The 16785-nt window shown below is 36.9% G+C and overlaps 1 protein-coding gene across 3 annotated transcripts in view; it reads left to right on the top strand.

The window, feature by feature from the left end:
• Positions 1-16785, top strand: part of Prkg1 (protein kinase cGMP-dependent 1) — a 1047684-nt gene that overhangs the window by 347247 nt on the left and 683652 nt on the right. The window contains exon 1 of one of the 3 annotated variants that reach the window (XM_070021100.1): positions 526-686. The exons of the other annotated variants lie outside the window; for them this stretch is intronic. The gene's annotated coding sequence lies outside the window, so the exon portion shown is untranslated. Of the gene's footprint in view, positions 1-525; positions 687-16785 lie in introns of those variants that run through there. 3 annotated transcript variants of the gene reach the window in all.

The raw sequence follows: 16785 nt of genomic DNA, 5'->3' as shown, positions 1-16785 counted from the left end.
CTCTATGCACATTTAAGTTCAATGTGCCAAAAAATGAGTCTTATGCCAAAACCAATAGACAAAAAATTGTTTAAATAAGGATACAGGTGGACCCATTGCAACAATGAGATGTATAAGACATTATGTCGAAAAACAAACTTTACAACTTTTGCCAGGGGGAGGAGGGAGGATGGGGGGGAGAGAGGGTGCGGGGGTGGGGGGGGTATGGGAGGGCAGGGATGGTAAGGGGAAACAAAGGAGGAGGCCACAATGCTTGATAAGAAATGTACTCATTACCTTGCCCATGTAATTGTAACCCCTCTGTACTGTATTTTCACAATAAGAAAGAAAGAAAGAAAGAAAAAAAAAGAAAGGAAGAAAGGAAGGAAGAAAGGGGGAAAGCGAGCAAGCAAGCAAGCAAGCAAGCAAGCAAGCAAGCAAGCAAGCAAGCAAGCAAGCAAGAAAGCAAGAAAGCAAGAAAGAAAGAAAGAAAGAAAGAAAGCAAGAAAGCAAGAAAGAAAGAAAGAAAGAAAGAAAGAAAGAAAGAAAGAAAGAAAGAAAGAAAGAAAGAAAGAAAGAAAGAAAGAAAGAAAGATGGAAGTATCCTGGAGGCAAAAAAAAAAAAAACACAAAAAAACAAAAAACTCAACACTGCTTATTTGGACCACTTGGATTCCCAAACATCTTTGTTTTTTGTACCTGTAATTGTAAGTGTCCACTCTTATGTTTAAGCTATGAAGTGCTACAAAAGTATTAGTGATCATAAAATATATAGCTAGTACTGGTCTAACCATTCCACATTTATGTTTATTATTCTTCTTATTATTTTTCCTCCTTCTTGGTATTTGAGGAAGGCAGGTAACTATTAAATCAATGTGTAAATGAATCTATGTAACCTATTCACACTGTTCCAGTGGCTGGAAACTCTAGCCTAGAAGTGTAGGTAGCTTTTACTATTAGCAGAGATGCAAACATGAATGTCTTATTAGTTAAAGTAATGACTCTTTGGGGTGAAAGCTCAGAATATTGCATCCTTGATGGTGAATTGTAAGGTCAACTTTCCTTATGTTATGAATTCCAGGCTGGCCTCTCAGGAGATGTATATTATAAAAGGGAGTGTACACTTGACAAGGTTAATCACATTACTAAATGGCAGGTTTTATAGGTGATCAAAATGCAAAGTTAACCACTACTCAGAAATGAAATAATTATTTGCCCATGGAATAGCCATCTGAGAAAAGGGGAGGGATATGCCCAATTATAGTAAACCAAGAGAATATTAACAAAGCTTTGCATTCAATACATCTGCCTGAATGGAAGTCAGACTTACTGATTGCTAGCATATGCCATGTAGATAGAGATCACTTTTGATCTCTTTTGGATAAACTTTTCCTATTCACAGTGATAGATGTTCAGAGCTCAATTTTCTAATTAATCCACCAAATAAGTTGAAAATTCAATGCTTGGCAAAGAGAAATACTACATGCAAGCTACATTGGCATATTAATACTATTACTCTGAAATACTTAGTATTGCAAATTAATCACACTTGGGAAATCTGAAGAAATATAAAATGTTCCTTTCTAAGACACTTAGCTGTCTCTAAGTTGTGTCAATATAGGACTAACCTCGAAAGTAATCATTAACATTTGTTGACATTGCAAGATACTGTGTTTAACACAAAGTATTTCATTGTTCCTTCACAGCATCTCAACAAAATATATACATTGTTATCCTTATTTAAGGATGAATACCAGAAGAACAGAAAGTTTTCCAAGAATTTATTTATGTAATAGAGTCAAGGTTGAACTCAGCTCTCCTTTTTTTGGGGTGGGTGGGTGTGGGTGTGGGGGTAGTGGGGCTTGAACTCAGGGCCTGATACCGTCCTTGAGCTCTTTTGCTCAAGGCTAGTGCTCTATCACTTTGAGCCACAAAACCAACTGTAACTGGGCTGGCTTCCAGCTGAGATCCTCAGATCTCAGCCTCCTGATTATAACTGGTGGCTGAGCCACTCACAGTGCCTGGCTCCAACTCTCCTTTTTAGTAAGTCCTTTGGTTGACTGCTTGTTTCATTTTTTAAGAAGGTGAGCTCCTCAACCACAATCTGTTTTTTTAAATTTAATTTTATTTTATTTGTGAACATACTGTACAGAGGAGTTACAATTACATGGGCAGGATAATGCGTACATTTCTTACCAAGCATTGCAGCCTCCTCCTTTGTTTACCCTTCACATCCCTTCCCAGCCTCCCCCCTCCCCCCCAATCCCAATCCTTCTCCTTCCCCTCCCTTCCCTACCACCCCCCCCCCCCCCCCCGCACCGACGTTGTAAAGCTAGTTTTGGACATGACAACTTGTACTTCTCATTGTTGCAACAGGTCCACCTGTATCCTTAAACAACTGGTTTTTCCCCATCTCCTCCACAAGTTATACTGACATCAAATATAGTGAAAGCAGGGGTTATATTGTGGGGGAGGGACATACAAAGCAACAAAGAGATAATTTTATAAATGCGTTAGAAACACATGCATGAAAGAACAAAACATTAAAATACACATCTAAGGGTTCATTTTCCTGACATCACATTATCTGACCTTTTCCGCTTGACTCATACATCTACTAGATATTACAAATAAGGGAAACCATGGGACCTATGTTTCTTTGGGCCTGGCTTACTTCACTAAATATATAATTTTTTCCAAGTTTTTCCATTTCCTAACAAATGGTGCAATGTCATTCTTTCTGATGGAGGCATAGAATTCCATTGTGTATATATACCACATTTTCTTGATCCATTCATCTACTGAGGGGCATCTGGGTTGCTTCCATATCTTAGCTATGGTAAATAATGCTGCAATAAACATAGTTGTGCTGGTAGCTTTAGTGTGGTCTTGTTTGTAAACATTTGGGTAAATGCCCAAAAGTGGGATTGCTGGGTCATAGGGGAGTTCTATGTGAAGTCTTTTGAGGAACCTCCATACTGCTTTCCAAAGTGGTTGAACAAGTTTACATTCCTACCAACAATGAAGTAAGGTTCCTTTCTGTCCACATCCCCTCCAGCATCTGTTGTTGTTAGAGTTCTTGATTTTTGCCATTCTAACTGGAGTGAGGTGATATCTCAATGTTGTTTTGATTTGCATTTCTTTTATGGCTAGGGATGTTGAACATTTCTTCATGTGTCTATTGGCCATCCTTCTTTCTTCTTCAGAGAAGTTTCTCTTTAAGTCTTTCGCCCACTTATTTATTGGGCAGTTGTTTCTTTGAGGATTTGTTGTTGGGGGGTTTAATTTTTTGAGTTCCAAGTATATTTTAGATATGAGACCCTTGTCCGTTGTATGGCTAGTAAAGATCTTCTCCCAATCCGTGGGCTTTCTATTGATCTTGCTAGCTATGTCCTTTGCCCTGCAGAAGCTCTGCAACTTTATGCAATCCCATTTGTCCAACCTTTCTTTGATTTGTTGAACCACAAACTTTTTGACAAGAACACAGAGCAAAGAAATAATGAAGAAGTGCAACTATGGGTGATCAGTTGATCTGTACAAACTATTCATTTTTCCTAACTCTGAGTTTCTGTAACCTATATGCTTTTCTTTCATTATTGGAATCTTTATAATAATTATAGAAGAAAAATTACTCTTTTTGATTTTATATATTATCAGAGCAATCCAGCTAATTAAATCAATGTCACTTCCTGTAAATCCATTTGCCGTCTGTTTGTGTGTTTGTTGTTCTTTCGTTGCATTTCCCTTTTTTTTTTTTTTTTTTTTTTTTGGTGGTGCTGAGGAATTCGACCCAAATCCTTGCACATGCTAGGGAAGTGTTTTACATCAATGAACTGCATCCCCAGCTCTTGGTAATATTTCCTGTCTTTTATCCAAGTCTCTGGATGTTCTCTGCTCTCATGCTTATCATTCTCTTAAATATGAAGGTCCTATAACAATTTTTCTAACATATGTTAGTACATAGTGCTGTTGTAGCAAAGATAAACAAGCAGATATTTGGGACCATAAAGACTGATCTTTAGATGAGTGCTAATGGCTCACACTTGTAATCCTAGCTACTGAAGAGGCTGAGATCTGAGGATCGTGGTTTGAAGCCAGCCAGGACAAAAAAGTCCCAGTGAGACTCTTATCTCCAATCAACTGTTCAATAAACTAGAAGTGGTGCTATGACTCAAAGTGGTAGAGCACTAGCCTTAAGCAAAAGAGTTCAGAGACAGTGCCCAGGCCCTGAGTTTAAGCCCGACAGCCAACAAAAATAAATGAATGATTGAATAAATAAATGAATATCACAATGAAGCTCCTTTGTGCAATTAATTTATGCTAATAAATTTTTTTTAAATAATGGTTCTGTAAATGATGCACCAAATAGTTTTTCAAATCTTCACCAACACTTCTCTTTCGGCATTATGGTATGTCTAAGTAAAGTTGACCTCATGCTTAACCAGTTCCACTATACAAAGGTGGTCCTTTAAGTTAATATTTTAATTTTTATATTATTATTATTAAGCAATTGTGCAAAGGAGTTGCTGTGTTGCAGAGCAGTATATGAATACAGTGCATCTTGATTGATGTTAAATTATTATTTGAATAAATGTAATTCATAACGTGGTTTATAAACTTCATAGATTCATAGTAAGTTATAAAGAAGTAGATCTGTAGATCTGTAGATTGTCTGTTACAGAGGCCAAAATATTTCTTATTGCAAGTGTTAGGAAATAAACTTAGCCCAACCTGGTCAAATTTGGTCTGAAGTGGAAAGGACAAATTAACTAAATGTGGTATGAAGGACAAGGGTTGACCCATGGATAAACAGATCAAGATGGTAATAATGCCCTATTTCATTTTGGAATCCAGCTCAGTTGCTTGAGTTAAAGTGCTTGTTTCCAACACCTGTAAATGTTGGTGGCTTGGACAAGTGGTAGGGTTTCTTAGGTTATTTCTCTTGCCATGATCATGAAAGAGTGCTGCTATGTTGTACTCATATAAGTGGAACTCGGCTTCTTCCGATCTTAAACCTTTGCAAGAATCTTGGAGGAAGAAAGTCATATTTTTGTTAAGTGCACACTAATGGCCAGGGAGAAAAGATGTCCGCTCCTACCTCTTTACTTTTTCTCTGGTAGATTTGTAACTTTTGCAGCATTTTAGGAAATCAGTTGGGAGCCAAGAACCATCTATTATACTGAAGAATATAGCAAGGATGGAAGTTTCTGTTCTTGTTTTTCCCTTTGAGAATTTATTAAAGAAAAATAACCATTAAGTACTTATTGAGTTCTAACTACAATCAATGGGCAAACACTTCAATATTGATAAGGAAGTCTTCTACAAGGATGATGAAAGGATCATGCTTTTAGAAATTGCAAACATCTGAAAATCTGCTTTGCTTAACCAGAAGGCATTTAGAAAGTATTTATTTTTGTATATCTATCGTTCATCATTCATCATTCTAAAATGTGGTGCCAAATAAAGTACAAAATGCTTTGTACTTTATTTTTATATTATTATTATTGTTATGATTATGATTAAGATTATGATGTTTCCATATATGGTCTTTCTAGATAGCTATGTAGGCAAGCGTGGTCTTGAACCCCAGATCTTATTTCCTCATTCTCCTGAGTTATGGGATTGTAAGTATGCGCCACCATCGCAGGCTCACTTCATATTTTAGATACCAGAGAAGACATCAGTGGGATTACAGGAGGCTCCTTTTTTCCTGTTTGTGTTGGAGGAATAATTTCTTTTTGAAAGAAGTCTCTATCTATGTGTTTAAACAGTCCCAGATAGATTTCACTTGTTAAGCAAAAGCAGAGATAGCCACTACAGAAACTCATCTTTAAAAACATGTTTCGGCTATAAGTACTTTCTTCCACTTACACACACAAGACATTTGAAATATGTAAACCATGCAAGCTGAAGAATTGAATTTAAAACCATATCAGATATTTGATCCCCAGACATGTACATCTGGCATGCGTATTCAGGAAATGAAGCCTTTGGCAACCTTTTACTGGGATCTAAATATTTGACTCTTGGAGACAGCAGTTTCCTGCACTTGTGTCTCATCCTGCTTCTCCGATCATATGTTTTGACATTAGATAAGCTTGTTCCCATAAAAGGTATGTGGAAGGATGCAAAGGCTCCAGATTGCACACACACAGTAAATGGAGGTAGAAATCACTTGGGTTTCAACTCATGTAGCATCTGCATGAACTACAGAGCGAGGTGGCAAGTTCCACAGTGGGCTCAGTGTACTAGAAGAGACATTGTATGATTGGACCTTAAAAATAATCAGATACTTCCTTTGCAACAGGCCTGTCAGGGTAGCAAACGGTGTTTTGTCATCTACCCTGCTGTTTGTTCCTTTCTCGGTTTAAGGCTTGTGGAGTGCCCTGTTGCAAAGCTCCACTTCTCTACCTCCTTCCACCGCAGAAAGCCTAGCTTCCCTCCATTTCTCCCTTAAGGCATTCTCAAATTGTCTTAATGATGTTAACTACCCTGGTGGGTAAGCACAGCAGCAAACAGCAACTCCAGGCCCCCTGCCTGCTACTGTTGAGCTCAACCAATGAAATCAATTTGTTGTCAACAGCTGTTTCTTTGAATACTCATTCAAAAACTTTATAGATCATTCAAGTTCTCCTTAGTAAGGAAATAAACCCTCACCCAAAGGAAATGGGTAGGTCTGTTCACATTTCAAATTCTTTCTTCCCTATATAGCATGTGGATTTCCTCATTGTCCCACTAAATCATTTCTCTAGGATCTGATACTTATGCAGAGTGATGCTGGAGGAGAATGAATGCGTCTTGATGTACTGAAGATAGATCTTTACCATGGATTGCAAGCCTGCTTTTCAACAAAATCAGGAAGGACCAGGTTAATTGTACTGAGACCCAGAATTCTTTAGATGAAGCAGGAAACTCTCTTGCAAGGAATCTCTTGAGTTTAATACTATGATTCTTCACAAAAAAATTAGCTAATAAATTAATGAACTAATTAATTAAACACCATATTTGCTTTGTTTATATGGCATGCTTCTATTTTATGTTTTGATGGCATCTGCAACAATAGATTCAGATCTTGCTTGATACCTATCCTATAAAAGTATACCCAGAAAGAAATATAAAGAAGTGAAGTTGTTGTATAGTATATAATTTTCCTGACATATAGAAAAACAAATATGATAACGTACATTATATGAATAAGAAAATAAAGGTTTTGAATTTAAGAAATGATTTTAAATTTTTTTACAAATATTTTAATAGTTATATGTTTATTTTGGATATTCTTGGTGAATTTTGTAGACAATATTTTTTTTTTCTATTTTATAGTAAAGATGCTGTACAGAGGGGTTACAGTTACCTGAGTAAGGTAATGAGTACATTTCTTTCTCTTTTTTTTTCTTTTTTTTTGGTCAGTTGTAGGGCTTGAGCTCAGGGCCTGGGCACTGTCCCTGAGCCTCTTTGTGCTTATGTCTAGTGATCTACTTCTTGAGCCACAGCACCACTTCTGGTTTTTGAGTGGTTCATTGGAGATAAGAGTCTCATTGGGACTTTTCTGACCAGGCTGGCTATGAAACCCAATCCTCAGATCTCAGCCTCCTGAGTAGCTAGGATTACAGTCGTGAGCCACCGGCGCTTGACCTTAGTGACTTTTTTTTTAACCTCTTAGAAGTACACAGATAATTTCTTAAAATAATTTTGAAATCAAAGTAATTGAATTCCAAAGGGTTTAATCAACTCCTTTAGTGGTAATGATAAGGAAGGGATTATATATGATTAAGCAAATAAGAACCTGAAATTCAAAGTTACAAAACACTGAAATTATGTTTGCACTCACCACTTTAGGTATGCATTGATATCTGTGTACATGTACTTGTGCATCATTTAGGGTTGTACCAAGGGAGAAGAAGTTTCCTCAAAAACTCACACAGCCTAACTATTTCTATCTGATGATGCCTCTACTTTAGATAACAGTTAGCACTTTCTTAATGGACTTCAACTCTAACTTTGATCCCTTTTCTGTCACTCTCTCTTCTGAGTAGGAGTGAAATTACCTAAATCTTTCTCCTTCAGGCCTAACAAAGCCCTTCACCCATATGCTTCTCCTGAATATTTTATGACCATATTTTATGGCAATGAGTCAGTATGAAGAAGCTGATCAGGGACAATTTTGCTTTTAAAAGAAGGGCATGGATTTAAAACCAATTACTGCAATGTTGCTGGAACAAACAGTACTTGTAGTGGGGGAGAGATGATGGCATTACTGAAAAAAAAGAAAAAATAACATGAAGTATAATATTAGTTTTGATTTGGAATTAACCTCTTGCTCTGTATTTAACAGAAAAGAGTATGTCATTATCTGATATTAGTAGCTATGAATGATATATAATTAAAATGACAGCGTTTGTTTCCATTTTTATCACACTATGAAATAGTCCCATACTTGGACTCTAGCAGGTTTAACATACTATGAAACACTGATTATCCAATGCTGATTAAATATGAAGTGTGTGTGTGTGTGTGAGAGAGAGACAGACAGACAGACAGACCCACAGACAGACAGACAGAGACAGAGACAGGAGAGAAGGGAGAGTACAATCTTCAGAAATATATCAGTAGAGCTTTAAGAAAAAAAAAAAACGAAGGACTTAAAATAATCTAATATCTTTTGATCAAGATAATATTATATAAAATGGCCCTAAGAGTAGAGGTTGGCATTTAACTTATCTAGAGATACAATGGTGTAGCTAAAAGAGAATTTGCATTGTTTCTTTTCTGTGAAATGGCTGAGGTAGGAAATGAACATTATTGAAGTATATAGTATCTATCTTTACATTGCCAGTTCAGAATGTGCATTTTGACCATACTATACATTTAAATGGAATCCTTTAAGTATAGCCAGAAGTAAGGGAAAGGAGGGAGGGAGGGAGGGAAAGGAGTGGGAAAAAAGGAAGGGGGAGGAGGAAGGGTAGAAACAGAGGAAATAAAGGGCATATCTGGTGGGTGTCTGGTATAGTGATTTCTAAAATGGTGTCTCGCTCAATGAGTAAAGATTTGTAATCTAGGTTCTACAGAATTTTAAAACTTGGCAAAGGACATAGATAGTTGGCAAAGCACTGAGAAAGTAAGATTGTTCCCAGTGGAGAGTGATAAAGAATGTTTGTCACTCCATATTAAATGATGCATTTCTCTGGAGATCAAAGGGCCTTTTCTTGTTGGTTGTTTGTTTTTGCCAGGACTTAGTTGGCACTCTACCACTTGAACCACCCTTTTAGTCCAACTTTTTGGAGGTGGAATCTCATGAACTTTTCTGCTTGGGGTGGTTTCTAACTTCTATCCTCTGGATCTAAGCCTCCTGAATTTCAGGCATTAGACAAATGCAACAAGTTTTCAAAGATTTTTTGTTGTTGCAGTTGTTCGCTTAATTTTGTTGTGATTGTTGCTTATTGCTTCAAAACAATCTTTGGTGTTCCTCATGTATACACAAACACAAGTAGAAATGTTTTCTCTTTTTTAATTATCATGTCATCATTTTTTAATTTAATTTTATTGTCAAAGTAGTGTATGGAGGGTTTAAAGTTACATATGTAAGGTAGTAAGTGCATTTCTTGTTGAACACTTACTCCTTCCCTCATTTTTCTCCCTCTTTCCATCCCCCTGTAATACCCCCTCTCCCCCCCCCGCAAAGTTGTAAAGTTCATTTCCAACATATATTGATTAAATAAACATATCATGTTTAATTTAAAGTTGTATTTGCATATGGTTCAGAGTAAATATTCATGGCAGACAAAATGGGAAATCAGAATAAAGAAAATATTGTTCTGTAAACTAAAGATCACAGTGGGCACTTTGGGTATGTATTTCCTTCACTGGTATTTCTTTGCTAAATTTTGGGGTTGTTTTGCTCATCTGATAATCAGAAGACTCATACCCTTCAACACGTGACTTTGAAGGAGAGAAAGTGTAGGGAATGCATGTACTAAGAACACGACTGTCATCAGGACTTACTTGTGAATCTTCCTTGTGATACATAGTGACTATGTGACTATGAACAAGTTACTTGATTTTTCGGGTCTCAATTTCCTTATTTGAAAAGGAGTTAAGAATATTCAGTGTTTGTGGCTTTTTGAAAATTCCAGCAAAAGTCTGCACAATTCTCATCATGGAGGCTGCTTTTAGAGCAAAGTTGATGCCCCAACACTGGCAGCTCTCACTTCAGCATCATATTTACCTCTCTGTCTCCTTCTCCAGCAAACAGCAGGAATGTTGTGACTGTTGAATGAAGGTGGTGCTAATAAGACTGATAGGTTGATCAGAAAGGATGAATAAGAAAGTACTGAAAGGCGGCATCTCTGAGAGGCAAAAATAACCATTGCTGGAATCCTCACCCTGGCCAGGTGGTCTGGGTTCTACACTCTCAACACCATGGAATAAATAGTGCAGCTAATGTTTCAGGCTTAACTCCCCTGTCATCTGAGGCATAAGTTTTGCTTAAAAGATGGGTAGCAAGTAAAAAAAATGAAAAACTCTCAACTAGAGTCATCTGGAGGGAATGTGAGAAAGAAGATTGTAACTTTCTCTAAGTCTGTCTGGTTGCCCAGGGTAAAAATAAGTCAAACCCATAAATTATGTAATTTTAAAAATCAACTTTATGTCCCCATGATGTTACTAACACCAAATGTGTTTAGGAACACCAACATAAGTACATTTTAGAGTTACTATAAAATATTTCAACTTGGTGATTTTATTCTTGGCATTTACAACATGCTTTCAGCATTAAAAAAAAGTAATATTATGAGAATGCAGGCCCACTGCATAATTCTTTTCTACACTTTTATTTGGTTTTAAAATATCCAACAATTACAATGGTCAGATATGACATTAATTATTCAAGCAATATAAAGATTGGACCAGAATTCAGAATTATAATGAATAACAATTGCTAATATTTATTAGATATTAGCTTAGGGATTCCATATGTACTAGTTCAATTATCTCAAGAAATTAATACAATAGCCTGACAACAAGACACGTTTTCCAGATAGGGCCCAGGAAAGTTGACTAACTTGCCCATGGTCACATAGTCAATATGACACATAGTCCAGACAGTCTGCCCTAACAGCCCATGTCCTTGTCCTTGTGCTGTTTCTCAATAGTAGAATCCATTTACTGAATATGTATGATGTGCCAGATCACTGATAAGAACAAAGTGCATACATTATGATTCCTGGAATTTGATCTCTACAAATCCCTGTAAAGAACTCCTATAGCCATTGGCCAGCAGAGGAAAGGAAGATCTGAAGCAAGTAGATAGTGTTAACTCTGTTATTTTTCTTGATGGCCTTCAGCATTCTGTGGCTTTAATTAGTACGCTTGCTGTCTCACATGCATGGTGAAGCTAGTATCAAATGTACCTCCTTCACCATTTGGTCACAATTTGGCTTGATGTATTTTTCGACCTATTAAGATTGCACAGGTGAGCAAAAAGGGGATCATTAGTTATAAAATATTGACAATTACTTACCTGTATCATGTAGATTTTGCTTTCTTGGGATTTGTTACTATTTTGTAAAATATAGCCATGGGGCTGAGAATGTAGTTCAGTGACAGCCTGTACTTACTAGCACATCTGAGGACCTGGGTTGGATCCTTAGTGCTGCAAAGTAGCTAGCTAGCTAGCTAGCTAGATAGATAGATAGACAGACAGATACATACATACATACATACATACATACATACACACATACATACACACATACATACATATACACACATAAATGCATAGATATATGATAGATACATAGATAGATATATACATAATACATAGTTACATAGATCCATAGGTGTAGATAGATAATAGATAAATAGATATATGGTAGATAGGTGGTAGAAAGATACATTGATTAGATACATAGATACATAGTAGAAAAGTAAAATGTAAAATTCTGCATAGATGAGTTCAAGAAATTATTTCAGTGTGTCTGATATGAGCTAAACTTTAGAGACATAAATGAAAAGTTCTACATTTGTGAGTCAGCCTCCCATGTTGTGAATCTAGGTGTATTTAGTGATTAAAGAATACAATTATTTAAAAGATTAATTTTAATTAAATAATTCAAAATATATTGCAAAGTATTGTTGTGGCTTGTCATTACAGAGATATGGTATTAAACTCTGTCTCCACAGCTTGGATATTATGAGAGCCAGGGCATAATATTTAATCTTGTTTTACATAGAATAGGGTTAAGTATCTACGTTTCAGGATTTTTATGAGAAAACACCCAGTAAAGCTTGTACAGACCTATGGTACACACAGTGTTGAGGATGACAGATGGCTGGTTTCAAGCTCACTAGTATCCCGTCAGTTTATTGCCCTTCTAGCCATGACCCACAGGTCTCTGTCCTTAGTAATTCTTTAGTTAAGGTTTTGAGGAAGGTCAAGTTTCTCAGAATTCAAAAGAAACCAGCTTTGCAGAAGAATTTACCTCTTAGTATTCAGACTTTCTAGTAAGATCACTTGATGCAACACATACTGTTAGCAGATTGTAAAATGATGGGTCTGTGTTTTAGATTTTAAGAGATAATGCCATTTAGAACAATCTACTAAACTTGTTTTCAGCTTTTACCTTGTAAAACACTCTGGCATTGTTTCCCAGGCTTCAGTATTTCATCATTACCATCTTTCAAAATAATGTGCCATTATTTACTTACTATACTTCCCCAAACATGCTTTTACTTTTAATCCTAATTTTTAAAAGGTTTTATTTTGACTCATTTGTGCCACAAACAAAACAATATCACTTGTCATAATAGGCATTTTAAAACAAATGGACACATTATCATAAATAAAGTCATCTGTTGAATGAGATTAACACACAGAGGTGCAATTTTAAAAGGTGATGCCAAAAGCATGCTTGAAAAGAAACAAAAGTAGAGGGTGATTAAAACCTGGGAGACACACATATTAGAGTGGTCCTTTGGAAGTATGATTGGATGATCTAGGAGACTGACATGCTCCCTGTAGAAGCTGTGTATTAATGTTCTCCATTACCAGAATCTTAAGCCAAGTGAAAGATTTCATGCAGGCATTATGAGGAAAAAAGATATTGCTTTGACTCACAGAAACACTTAGCAGGAATTGCATTCTTAATCTAAAAGAAATTATAACAGTTTTTTTTTAAAAAAAAAACATATTTTTCTACTGTTCTGATAGTGTGACTCAATAGGCCAAGATTTGGGTTGTACTTTTTATTATATCTCTCATATTACTATTCTTTACATGTGCTTAGATGATTTGGTATTTAAGTTTCATGAGAAAAAATGTATTTTAAATTCAAATAGTCACTGATACATAGCACAGGTGTGTTTTATCAGTGGGAGTCACTGATCCCCAGTGAAATCATGGAGACAGAAAAGATGAGCAGTAAACCCTGAGGAGTCTTATGTAAAAGAATTGAAGGACTAGTGAAACAAAATAAGATTTTAGTGGTAACTATGGCAACCTTTATGGATAAGGAAGAGCATGAAGCTTTCTGGTCATTATTATTATTGTATTTCAACATCTATTGATTGACTGCTTTTGCAGAATTGGGGCTAATCAATTTTTTTTCTCGAAAGAAATAAATGAATGGAGATGAGGTTTTCCCTAACAGATAGCAGTGCATTCTAAGAGCTTTTAATGAAGTTGGAACTGTCAGATAACAAAGGAATGTTACGTTCTTTGTGTAGGACAGTGGAGACAAGTGGGCAAATGTAGTGACATTTATGCTAGAGATAGCTGACAGGTAAACAGATATATGATAAAATCAGTGAAGTGGAATCGAAGAAGCGGAAGGTTAGATTTTAGATTAACTAGGTTATTGTTCTGAGAGAAAACAATTATATATGTGAAATATATATATATACGTATATATGTATGTATATTCGTGATATATATATATATATATATATATATATATATATATATAAATTTCTGGGACTTGAACTCAGGGTCCAGGAGCTGTCCTGAGCTTTTGCGCTCTACTATTATTAAGCCACAGCTCCATTTCTGGCACTTTGGTGGTTAATTGGAAATAAGAGTCTCATGGAGTTTCCTGACCAGGCTGGCTTTGTCCACAGTCTCGATAATCTCAGCCTGCTGATTAGCTAGGATTATAGGTTCAAGGCACTGATGTCCAGCTCAATATTATATTTGTGGTCAAGTACCTTCTTTTGGTTGTTGTTGTTCGTGGGGCTTGAACTCTGGGCTTGGGCTCTGTCCTTGTGCTCTTCAGCTCAAGGCAAGTACCCTACCGCTTGAGCCACAGGGCCACTTCCAGGTTTCTAGTGGTTTATTGGAGATAAGAGTCTCATGGAGTTTCCTGCCTGGGCTGGCTTTGAACCTCCATCCTCAGCTCTCAGCCTCCTGAGTAGGTATGATTACAGGCGTGAGCCACCGGCGCCCAGCTTCAAGTAGCTTCTCATGGTATCCCTGGAGTAAAACTGGTTTACTATTGCAGCACAATTAAGGCTCTACTCTACCCCAAACCTAACTTCAATGCTTCATATCCTGATGCAGAAGAACTGTTAGAAAACATACAACTGACTAAAAGAAAACCTCAAAGCTCCTCTGGCCAGGCAAAGTTTGGAAGTTGGGCAGGATAGAGGATGAGATAGTAGATAGACATTTTTACATCTGCCAAGGGAAAACTATTAGAATTATGAGCACAGTTCTGAGTAGAGTCTCTTCTCTGGATTTATTTCTCAAATGAATCATCTGGAATCTGTCGTTTAAAATGAAAATTTAGAATAAGTAGAATCATGTAGATTCATCAGAGTTGTGGTTAGCCCCCAGATTCCTCATTTTTAGCAAAGTTCCCATTGAGAACAATGCAGATGATAGGACCATACCTTCAATCGTAAGATTCAACTTCGTCGGCATAGTAGATCAACTCATAACTCCTAAACCAGCACAATCAGTAGCACATCTGAATAGGTACAATCTAGGGTCTGAGAACCATAGCAGCTTGCAGGTCAAAGGTTAATGACAGACACATTGATCTGGCTTAAATGGAATTTTACAATTTTCTCTCACACATAAAACTATAGAGAGATCTCACATACAACCCACATTTGCAGGTTTTTATTTAAAAAGGAAGGTCTTTCCATCTGTCTGCCATCTGCCAAAGCCACTTGCTTTGTTCCTTTAGAAGGGGTACACGGGGTTCAGGTCACCCTGCACATTTTTCTCATTACTGTTGTGAGCCTGTCTCATGCAGGTAATCGCTTTTGCAGCTCTGTCTACCAAGCCCCTGCTGTAACATGGTTTGGAATCCCATTCTTCCATTCTTTTCTTCAGTCCTTGATTCATACAGAATAGAAGTATTGGTAAGTTTAGTGTTCAGGATTCCCATTGAAACACTGATGAAAAACTACTAGTATAGGAGTCAGGGGCTTGTCTGGTGCTGCCTCTTGCTGCTCTGTTGATACTAAACAAGTCGTTAATATCTCTGTGCCTTTGTAGCCCTTGTCTGTAAAGGTATGCGATTTTGCAATTGGACTAGCTATCTTTTGTCAATGCCCAATGGTGTCAGCCACTGTTATTCATTGAATCTTAGGGAGCATTTGCTTATCCTGTGCATCCTGTTTTGAATGGAGAAGATGAGAAAAGGGAGATGTGTACCTTATCTACTTACCGGTGCTTTGAGAGCTGGAAATGTTCTCTTGAAGGAAAGGTAGGGACTGGGGTGATCATACATTGTTTTTGCCTAAGCAGCTCAGTTTATTCTTGACAATCTGATGGTTATTAACCATGCTAATGTCATTCACAAAGCCATTCCCTCTGTGATAACAAACGATTTTGTCGATGTAATTAGGAAAGGATTGCACCAGGGAATTGTAGGGTAGAGGAGCCAGTGGGAATCCATAGCTGAGGTAATTCCTGGGTATCTGCAGGCATAAGCCATTGGCACCCAGCTTTGATGGGCCTACGGCTCTCCTCATCTACTCTGCTCTCCAGCTTCTCAGAGGAGTGTTCTTGAATGGGTCCCAGCCTCCAGGCTGAGACAGTGCATGGAAGGAATGAATTTAGCCAGATTTGGGGCATTTTGTACACTCTGATCCAACTATAGCAGCACTCACAGCATGAATTTCTGTGATTGTTTTCCTTTTTCAGCTCCTCTTTTCTGTTCTTTCTTGTCGTGTGCATTTCCAGGCATCTTGTTTGTGGTTCTACTGCTGAAATTCCTCTTCAAGTTAAACAAAACAAAACAAAACCCCAGTGACCTGACATTTCAAAGGGCCACGTGTACGCCTACTGCTGCCATCTAGTGGAAGTCTCAGAATGTCATGATTGTGTTTATCTTTGATCAAAACTAGTGTAGGCTTTGCTTGAAAGAATTATTCAGTCTTTGCTTCCAGTTAGATGGATGGTGATTCAAAACTGAAGATGCTTCTGAAAATTATACCAGTGTGCAATCTCTGTTTAAACCATTTTTTTCTGAAAAAGTATTTTACAAGCCAACTCTAAAGCTCCCAGGATGCCAGTTCTACAAGTACACAAATAAGTAATATTGGCTTGAGGAATACACAAACCATGAATCACAAAAAGAAAAAGAAATAATTATTCACCTTTATTCAAACACAGTTTATTTTGCTTGTCAAATAAAGCCTACTACACTCTGTATCTCTTTACCTGTCAAAGACCTTCTAGTAACATGATCCATTCTCTGTTTCTTAACAGTAGCTTAAGAATTTCAAATTGAAAATGTAAATTCTAGTTTTCCTCTTGACATTTTGATTTATTGAATGACAAACAATCATCAACCATCTTCC

This window comes from Dipodomys merriami, unplaced genomic scaffold, assembly GCF_024711535.1.
Source record: "Dipodomys merriami isolate MVZ:Mamm:240054 unplaced genomic scaffold, mDipMer1.0.p SCAF_14, whole genome shotgun sequence".
Classification (NCBI taxonomy): domain Eukaryota; kingdom Metazoa; phylum Chordata; class Mammalia; order Rodentia; family Heteromyidae; genus Dipodomys; species Dipodomys merriami.
Note: the sequence above shows the minus strand (reverse complement) of the source record. Positions and strands in the feature narration are given on the sequence as shown.